Source organism: Muntiacus reevesi, chromosome 12 (assembly GCF_963930625.1).
Source record: "Muntiacus reevesi chromosome 12, mMunRee1.1, whole genome shotgun sequence".
NCBI classification, from domain to species: Eukaryota; Metazoa; Chordata; class Mammalia; order Artiodactyla; family Cervidae; genus Muntiacus; species Muntiacus reevesi.
Window position 1 is genome coordinate 19,585,578 of NC_089260.1, and position 10,519 is coordinate 19,596,096.

The 10,519-nt window shown below is 41.7% G+C and overlaps 1 pseudogene; it reads right to left on the reverse strand.

The window, feature by feature from the left end:
• Nucleotides 1-962: 962 nt before the first annotated feature.
• Nucleotides 963-1,467, reverse strand: LOC136145163 (translationally-controlled tumor protein pseudogene; annotated as a pseudogene).
• Nucleotides 1,468-10,519: the final 9,052 nt, after the last annotated feature.

A 10,519-nucleotide genomic window follows, 5' to 3' on the forward strand; every position in this document is an offset into this window, starting at 1 on the left:
CAAAATGCAACAGAAGCAAAACCATGCCAGCTCTGAGTCCAGGTCTCAAAAGGCCTGGCATAGTTTCATCCTCCTAGAAATTTTGGCAACTCACATGTGGCTCAGAGGTTAAAGTGTCTGCCTGAAATTCGGGAGACCCGGGTTTGATCCCTGGGTCGGGAAGATCCCCTGGAGAAGGAAATGGCAACCCACTCCAGTATTTTTGCCTGGAGAATCCCATGGATGGAGGAGCCTGGTGGGCTACGTTAGTCCCCGGGGTCGCAAAGAGTCGGACACGACTGAGTGACTTCAGTTTCACAGTTTCAGTTTCATGAATAAACCCTAGCTAGACTAGTTTGCTGAGAGAATGCCAGACTTTACGGGAAAGTACCATAGCTGGTAGCCATCCACCCTCTGGAAGCAGAGCCACTTAGCTGACCTGTAGCTCTCCACAGACACTTAAGTGAGCTTAACCTGTAAATTCATAGGCAATGATTCACACAGTTAATGGTTGCTGTGTGATCCTCAAAAGCACCGTCTGAGATGAAGGGAAGAGATAGGGAATGCCTGATGTCCCAATCAGAACAGGCCGTGCCACCGTCATCTACCTGTGTCCAAAAGGCCTCCAGAGACTGTTTTCAATGGACTTAGTGGTCAGTGTTAACTGGGCATCTTACTACTCACCAGACAATGGCTTTAATGCTTTATGTAAATTAATTTTTAAGCCTCAAAAGACCTAGTGAGAAATGTATTATTTTTTTGAATTCATATGAACTTTATTTTTAGACAACCTACATGATGTGTTGTTTTTTTTTCTTTCCCTCAAAAATAATACTTCTACTCCAAATAAATCAATGTTGAAATAAAGAGCTCAAGTTGACCTTAGTCCCGTTTGTCTCAGTCCTGGTAGATGAAAAGCTGCCAGCCAGTTAGGAAGGCCAGTTTGGATCTAGTTGATAGATCCAAAGTCACAGCCAAACTTATTAACAAGTTTCCATTTCTAAACCTTCCTTAAAGAGAATCATATATGGGGTCACAACATCCTCACAAGTCCGGCAGCACAACCATTGGCTTTGTGTTTCCAGCAGTAAAGGACTGACGGTTTTTGAAATTAGTGAGGATGGGCTTGATTTGTTCTGTAGCCGCTGCCATAAAAGGCTTTACTTTTCTGGTCTCTATACTTCAAGTTTCCATTTGACTGACCTCAGGTCATCTTTAATGGACTTCTTGTAAGCATCTTTTTGTGAAGCTTGTTTCCTGAAAGTGATGGTTAAAGACAATATTGACACCAGTGATTACTGTGCTTTAGGTACCTTTGCCCCCTTCAGTGGAGCCATTTCCATCAATGAGTGAGTCATCAACATTACCCTCTGTGCTACTGACCAGCTTCCCCTCCACTTCCAGACATAGCCCGTCAGCGACCTCCTAGATCTCACAGATGTTGGAGAACATCTCATCATGCATGACAAGGTCCTGGTAGGCGACCATGATGGCCACCGTGGCGCTAGCTTAGCAGGAGCCCAAGCTCAGGGTGAGCCTGGTGTAGCCTGAGCCAGTGGGGGAAGGGAGGAATGGACAGAAAAGCAGAAATGTTTTATTATTGGACTGATTTGACAGATGTAGAAAACTATGCCAGAGAACTGACAGCTGCCTAAGGTACAGAGTGAGTAAATGTCCAGCCTAGGTTTTGAACTCAGAAAGCACAAAGCTACAGACCTAGCTCTTGGCCATGCATCTTGCTATCCAATGGAAAGTAGATGATTGTCTGCAGGAACTAAAAATATCTTCACAAAACCTGATAGTTGCAAGTATTCCCCCAGTGCCTTTCACCAGGCTCCCTTTACAGAGCCTGGGATGTCACCAAATACCTCATTCAGTTTCCATGCTTCTTCCATCTCAAAGTTTTCTTTTTCCCCCGTCGTCAAGAAATTTCACTGTTAGACTTAAAGTTTAGAACCATGATCAGGAGAAATATTTAAGAAGACTCATTATTCAAAGCACGGGAGCAATTAGAGGAGAAAAAAAAAGAAACCTCCTTTTCCAAAAGAGAGTCAATTTTCCACTATGAGAGTTTCCATTCTACCAAGAAATGAAAATGTGCACAAATTAGGTTTAGAAAAATACATGAGATGGTTTATGCAAACAGGTTTAACCTGGGAATCAAATACTAAATAAAATGATAAAAGCAGATCTAATAGTCATGCTTGATGTCCAAGATATGTCAGGGTTTTCCCTCCAAGATACAGTTTCCCTGCAGTTCAGGATAATTACAAAATGTCTCAAATCACCTCTTTTCTTGTTGAGTAAAATGGACTGCCAACACTTCAAACATAGTAAACCAGTCCAACAGGAAAAAAGCCAAGGAATGTATCCATTCCAACATTTTTTTACAGTCTGGTAGTGCGTAGCTCTCTGAGAGAAATGGGACTGCCAAACTGGATGAAACGTGTAAGACATACACGCTTTTCTAGAAATTTCTTCTGCCTTATCTAGTTTCTCCGTTAGAGCCGGAGGTATCACTCATTTCCCTCCTATTGTGTGTGTGTGTTTAGATATCTCTTGCAGGAGAGTGAGTATCCTCTATCACCTCCCACCCCCATCCCACTGCTAGGAACTTGACCCTGGCAGAGCAGTGTGAATGCCTGTGTGTCTGTATGCAGGCTGTCCTTTTATTTTACCCATTTGTCTAATTATATTATTCTGTATTCTCAACTCCTTCTTGCTTGTGGCTTCTTAAGGTCTCAATGGGAATTCCTAACTTCACCTACCCCTTTAGACTAACCAGTGGGCTCTCAAAAGCAAGACTGCAGTCTTCTGGGAAGTTTTCCTAGAACCCTTTTTTTTCTTTCCCTTTTTTATTTTTAATAGGCTTTATACTTCAGGCTGTCTTTAGATTCACAGCAAAATAGAGGGACAAGTACAAAGAGTACCCATAAACTCCCTGCTCTCACACACACATAAGCCTCCCCCAGTATCAGCATCCCCTAGCAGAGTGTACAATTGGTTGCAATTGATGAACCTACATTGACATCATTATCACTCAGAGACACACTTTACATTAGGGATCACTCTTGGTCTTTTACATTTTAAAAGTTTTGACAGATGTCTGTTGATGCTTATCCACTGATACAGTAGCATATAGAATAGTTTGTGAGAGCTGGACCGTGAAGAAGGCGGAGCACCAGAGAAATGATGCCTTCAAACTATGGGGCTGGAGAAGACTCCTGAGAGTCCCTTGGACAGCAAGGAGATCAAATCAGTCAATCTTAAGGGAAATCAACCCTGAATATTCGTTGGAAGGACTGATGCTGAAGTTGAAACTCTAGTATTGTGGTCATCTGAGGCAAACAGCTGACTCATTGGAAAAGTCCCTGATGCTGGGAAAGATTGAGGGCAGAAGGAGAAGAGGGCATCAGAAGATGAGATAGCTGGATGGCATCACAGATATAATGGACATGAACTTGGGCAAACTTTGGGAGGTGATGAGGGACAGAGAGGCCTGGGTCACAAAGAGTCAGACACAACTTGGTGGCTGAACAACAACAACAGAATAGTTTCACGGCCCTAAAAATCCTCTGTGCCCCCCCTATTCATTCCTCCTTCTCCACTAACCCCTGGCAACTGCCAATCTTTTACTGTCTCCATATTTCTGCCTTTTTCAGAATGTTGTATCATTGGAATCATACCATGTGTGGTAAGTTGCTTTAGTCATATCCAGCTCTTTGCAACTCTATGGGCCATAGTCCACCAGGCTCCTCTGTCCATGGGATCCTCCAGGCAAGAATACAGAATGGGTTGCCATTTCCTTCTTCAGAGGATCTTGCCAACCCTGGGATCGAACCTGCATCTCTTATGTCTCCTTCATTGGCAGGAAGATTCTTTACCACTAGAGACCCCTGGGGAGCCCCAAATCATATTATAGTCTATAGCTTTTTCAGATTGGCTTCTATCAGTAACATGTATTCAAGTTTCCTCCATGTTTCCTCATGGATTGATAGCTTGTCTCTTTTTAGTGTTGAATACTATTCCATCATCTGGATGTACCATAGTTTATCCATTCACCTGCTGTCTCTGTCACCTTGGGCTGCTGTAACAAAACAGCATGAACTTGGTGGCTTAAACAATAGACATTTCTTTCTCACAGTTCTCAAGGCTGAGAAGTGCAAGATAAAGGCACCTATTCAGTTCTCTTCCTGGCTTGCAGATGGCCTCTTTCTGGCTGTCTCCTTGTGTGTGTGTGCTAAGTCACTTCTGTCATGTATGACTCTTTGCAACCCCATGGACTGTAGCCCACCAGGCTCCTCTGTCCATGGGATTCTCCAGGCAAGAAAACTGCAGTGGGTTGCCATGCCCTCCTTCAGGGCATCTTCCCAACACAGGGATTGAACCCGGGTGTCTTATGTTTCCTGCCTTGGCAAGCACTAGCATCACCTGGAAAGTCACCTTACATGGTAGAAAAAAGAAAGCTCTTGTTCTCCCCCTTCTCTCACAAGAAGCTAATCCCATCATGGGGGCTCTACCCTCATGCCTCATCTAAATCTAATACCCCCCAAAGACCCCATCTCCTGTAACATCACTTTAGAGGGTAGGGCTTTAACATATGAATTTGGAATGTTTTTGTTGTTATTTAGTCACTGAGTCGTGTCCAATTCTTTTGCGGAGGGGAGGGGGGCAACACAAACATTAAGCCCATAACACACTGAAGGACGTTTTGGTTAATTCCAAGCTTTGGCTATTGCAAATAAAACTGCTATAAACATCTGACTGCACATTTTTGTGTGGAAATAATTCTTCAACTTATCTGGGTAAATACTAGGGGGTAAGATTGCTGGACCATATGGTAGTATGGTAAAATTACCGATCAGGGTCCCTGGATTCTTTAGTTAGTAGAAATTGGTAAGAGGTCAGACAAGGAATTCAGGGAAGGCTTGACTCACACTGCAGCCAGAGGGGACAAAAACAAGTAACAGCTGCCCTTGCTTCTCCCTGAGTGGGGCAAGCTGGTCCCTTAAGGGATGAGGGTAGGGGACAGATTGGTGGGTCAGCCGGGAGGAGTGGCTTTAGGTGGTCTGCCCACCCCCTTGCTGGTGCTGGGTGCAGAGATCAATCATGCACAGTCCTCTCAGAAGTGGCAGTTGGGTTTGCCCACTTTGTATCTTGCCCATGATTTGCCCCAACTGCAAATTCAGGAGGTATTTTTAGTCCCTTGTAGGGTCTTTGTATTCTGCTGCTCAAGAAGACCTTTAGGCTTCTCTGGTAGCTCAGGCGGTAAAGCGTTCTACCTACAGTGCGGGAGACCTGGGTTCGGTCCCTGGAGAAGGGAGTGGTATTCTTGACCACCCCCACCCCCCAAAACAAGAAGACCTTTGTCTCCATCCAGTAAAGGGTCCCAGGTACAGGCCCTATCCTGTTTCACTTAAGAGTTTGTGTAGTTTTGTAAGAAACTGCCACACCGTCTTCCAAGGTAGCTGTACCATTTCTCATAGCCACCGGCAACTGAAGAGAGTTCCTGTTGCTCCACAGCCTTGGAAGCATTTGGTATCATCAGGGTTCTGGATTTGGGCCATTTTAACTGAAGTATAGTGGATTCTAATTGCTTTTGTATTGTATTTTTGGTTTTTGTTTTTCTATTGTATATACACTACATGGTAAGATTTTCCTAGTTTCCTTCAAAATGATTTTATAAAAGTAATATATGCTCTATAGAAGTCCCCTTTGCACACCAGCCTCTGCCTTAGATTTGACTATTAGCTAGCCACAAGGGACCCAACATCAACAATTTCCTATACCTCCTAGAAATATATCTTTTTCCCTCTCTTCTGAATCTCTATTCCTTCCGCCATGTTTTTTTGGTTTTTTTTTTTAAATAACTTTATCTCTTATTTATTTTTGTGCTAGGTCTTTGTTGCTGGCGGGCTTTTTTCCAGCTGCGGCAATTGAGGGCTGCTCTCTAGTTGCAGGATGTGGGCGTCTCATTGCGGCAGCTGCCTTGTGCAGCACAGGCTCTGGGGTGCTCGGGCTCAGTACTTGCAGTTCGGGATTTAGAACACAGGCTCAATAGCTGTGACACGAAGGTTTGGTTGCCCCATGGCATGTGGGATCTTCCTGGATCAGGGATTTAACCTCTATCTCCTGCATTAGCAGGCAGATTCTTTACTGCTGAGCTACCAGGGAAGCCCCCTTCCACCATGTCTTGATCTCACCCAACTCAAGCTTAGACCTGTCAACGTGTTTTTGTGTTTAAATAATTTTATGTAGGAACATGTTCTGTATTTATCTTATAATTACAGTAAGCCCAGAGAATTGCTTTTATAATCTCTGATGTCTCTGGTTGTTGAACTGCCCATGTGATTCTCTTATTATCATTTTTGCAACAATGGATTTATCAGTTAAAATATAATATTTTATCCAGAATTTTTACTAAAATGGAAATATTTTATTCACAAAATTCCAGTTTAAAGCCTTCTTCTTTTAAAATAACCCATTCAATCTGAGCAAAAACATAGTTATTTAAGTAAAAAGTATGTGTTTAAATTAAAAGTGAAAGTGATCATCTGAAATTATATTTTAAAAGAGACTGAAATCAAGTCAAGTTTTTATTATGGTTTTGGTTGTTCATTAGTAGGTTTTTTTGAAGGCTGAATCTGCCTTGAGTGTGGATTCTACTCTTAGATAAGGCAATGTGGGAAAGAAAATCCAGCCAATGGAAGAGGGTGACAAAGACCACCCCCCCACTCCATCACCATGGGAAGAAATTCTCATCACTAATGGAGAAGGTGAAGGGCCAGGCCAAGCAATGTGGGAGAAGAGTTTCCTTTTCCCAAGAGCTCTGCCTTTGGCAGTAAGAACCTCTAGATTGGAAGAAGGGGTGGAGGGCCAAAGATGGCCAGGGCTTTCCCTGGTTTGAAGACTTCTGCAATAAGCATGGACATGTACGGCTCAGTGTTCCATTTCTTCTCAAATAAAATAACTAATGTTTTGAGTTTTGCCAAAGTTATACAAACGAAACTTAACTAGTTCTACAAGTGGTGATGGTTTAGTCCCTAAGTTGTGCACTGTAGCCTCCTCTGTCCATGGAATTTTCCAGGCACGTATACTGGGGATTGCTGTTTCCTACTCCAGGGGATCATCCTGACCCAGGGATCGAACCTGAGTCTCATGGCCTCCTGCATTGCAGGCAGATTCTTTACCACTGAGCCACCAGGGAAGCCCAGGTTTACTACTAATAAAAACAGGTCGGTACAACCTCACCTTCCATCATTTCCCCTCACCTAGAGGAAATAAGTTCCGTCTCTTAACTGTTATTAACTGCCTGAAAATCGGGCTTCCCAGGTGACGCCAGTGGTAAAGAACATACCTGCCAATGCTAGAAGACATTAAGAGATGCTAGGTTCAATCCCTGGGTCAGAAAGATCCCCTGAGAAGGGCATGGCAACCCACTCCAGTATTCTTGCTGGGAGAGTTTGAACAGAGGAGCCTGGTGGGTTACAGTCCATGGGATCACAAAGAGTTGAACATGACTGAAGCCTCAAAATCCAACTGAATTGCTCCATTCCCCTGGCCTCCACACTATTCTTTTTCTCCTTTCAAGAGGAGTGAACTCTGATTCTGAGTTTCGTGAAGCTTACAAATTTTAGGGACTCTTTTTAAGAGAAAGTTGGATTTCAAATAAAAAATTAAATGGAACTCTAAGACTTAAACTTCATTAGCTTCACAGTAAATTTGCTTCTGCCTTCCAGTGAAAACACACAAGGTCTATTGTTTGAAATTATCGTGTCTCCCAATCCACATACCATGTCTGGAACAACAAATCTCTCAATAATTTATATGCAAGTTGTTTCCAAAAGCCCGCTTCCTCCATAAAATCTTTTCTATTGAACAGCAAAAGCATCATATTTCTTTCATTCCATTTTCTCTAAAATTTAATTCTGTATTTTCCTTCACTTATCACCATATAACACATACTTATCCCACTTGGTTTGAGGCAATTTTAGAAAATGACATGTAGTCATGAGCAGCCCATGGAGCACAATTAGGAATCAAGTTGGCTTTGCATATCAAATGGCATTAGTTATTATCTAAATCATTAAGTTTGAGGCAGAAGCCCTTTCCTAGGTGCAAAAAGCTTTAGGGAAAATACAATTTCTAATATTTGACTTAATATAGCTGCTTTGCTATAAAAAGTGGTAGAATACTAAATTTTAAAGATGACCAGATGGTAGGTAGTGAAGCCACTAAAAACAAAAGCAAGGAGGGTAAACTCATAGACACTAAATGTAACTTAAAGCAGTAGCAGAGCTGAAGCTATTTTTCTTTAGCATTATGAAACTCGTTCTTTGCAAATGATAATTCCAGAGCTCCGACGAGGCACTCTTATACATCAAACTGTCAGGAAAATATGTGGCTCTCTCCTGCAGTATCACGTTACTACCGAAATTTTTATTTTCCAGTAATATGGGAGGGAGTAATTAGAAGGTGTATTATTTCTGGCCAACCATAATGGATACAACCACAGCAAAAGGTTAATTGTTTTGCTACAAACACTGCAGTAATTAGGTTTTAAAGCAGGGCTCGACAGGCAACATACTTCAAGTGAAAGTTTTTAAATAAAGGTTATGCTCAATGCTGTGATCATGTGCTGTGCTTAGTCGCCCAGTCGTGTCCAACTCTTTGCGACCCCATGGACCGTAGCCCACCAGGCTCCTCTGTCCATGGGGATTCTCCAGGCAAGATACTGGAGTGGATTGCCATGCCCTCCTCCAAGATGCTGTGCTTGTAGACTCCCCTAAATAAAGTCAATAAGCCATCAAATTCACACGTGTCACCTGTAGGGACTGGAGCCATGTGGAGCTCTTCCAAAGATTAGAGCAAGAAGAGCTTAGGCAGAAACTTCAGGAGGGAAGGTCTGGTGCAGCCCAAGTTCCTCTCTTTCCCTCTGTTCTCTTCTACGCCTCTGCTCAGCCCAGAATCCTCTAGCAGGAATCCCCCTAATGCTGTTTGCTCCCCAGCCCCCTAACACCTGGGGAGCAGTCAAGCAGACCTATCCACATGTCTGCAGGCCCCAGGCAAGAGTACAAAGGAGGGCACTGTACTCTATTTTTTTATTGAATACAGTTGGTGTACAATCTTGTTAGTTTCTGGTGCCCAGCAAAGTGACTCAGTTATACTGATATATATACATACTCTTTTTCATCTTCTTTTCCACTATGGTTTATTACAGGTTACTAATATAGTTCCCTGTGCTATACAGACTTTGATGCTTATCTTTTATATACAGTAGTTTGTATCTACCAATCTCAAACTCCTAGTTTGTCGCTCCACAACCCCTTTTCCCTGCTGGTAGCCATGTAAGTTTGCTTTCTATGTCTGTGAGTATGTTTCTGTTTCATTAATAAGTTCATTTGTAGCATATTTCAGATTCCACATATATGTGACATCATACAGTATTTGTCCTCTTACTGACTTACTTAGTATAACAATCTCCAGGTTCATCCATGTTGCTGCAAATGGCATTATTTCATTCTTTTTATGGCTGAGTAGTATTCCATTGTGTATATATGTTCTCTGCCTTCTTTATACATTCATCTGTTGATGGACATTTAGGTCGTTTCCATGTCTTGGCAATTGAAAGTAGTGATGCTATGAACACTGAATTGCATGTATCTTTTCAAATTATAGTTTTGTCTAACTACACACCCAGGAGTGGGATTGCTGGATCATATGGTAACCAGTTTTTTGGGAATCTGCATACTCTTTTCTGTAGTGGTTGTACCTCTATGTTTACATAGTTGAAAGCTATAAATCAAGCTAAAAAACTGTTAAATAAATTATGTTAAGTCTTTCTAACTTTATCCTAAGATAAAATTTTTTATTATGTATAAAGTTAATTTTAATGAACATGGGCAGACTCATGGGCATTTTAATGAGTATGGGCAGTGATGAAAAGATTTAATTATTATTGTGAGTGCTTGCATAGCCTGATGATGGGCTGTAGATGTTTGGATAAGTAATATTAATAAAATAAAAACTCATACAACTTACTCTATGAAATTTATTTTCTCCCCTTCATTTCAGCAAAATAACAAGGAACTTGTTATAACCATACTTTTCATATAACCAGTGTTAAATTAATAATGCCAAACAACATAATATTGTAGCTATGGAATTTTTAAATTTAATTTCACCTTTTGGAAAAACTTTCTTCTGCTCAGCAGCAGTTGAAATTTCCAACAAGATTCTTAAAAAAATATTTATTTTAGAAAATGAAGAATTGGGGTTTCTGTTCTGGCATGTAAAGAGTATAGAAGCCATCATATCATCCTAACAAGTAAAAAGCTGAACAAACTGAAAATCAACAACTCTTCTTAGATCTGTCAGGGAATTGAGATCACAAAACAAACTGCTGCTCCTAAAACTGGAGAGACAAATGGGTAGAAACAGAGAATCACAACTTACTGGAGCAGAAACCCATGGGCAGAAACCTCCAGGGGAACCAGTAAGGGGTATGAAAAACTTGAACTGTCATAGATGAATCCCTGGA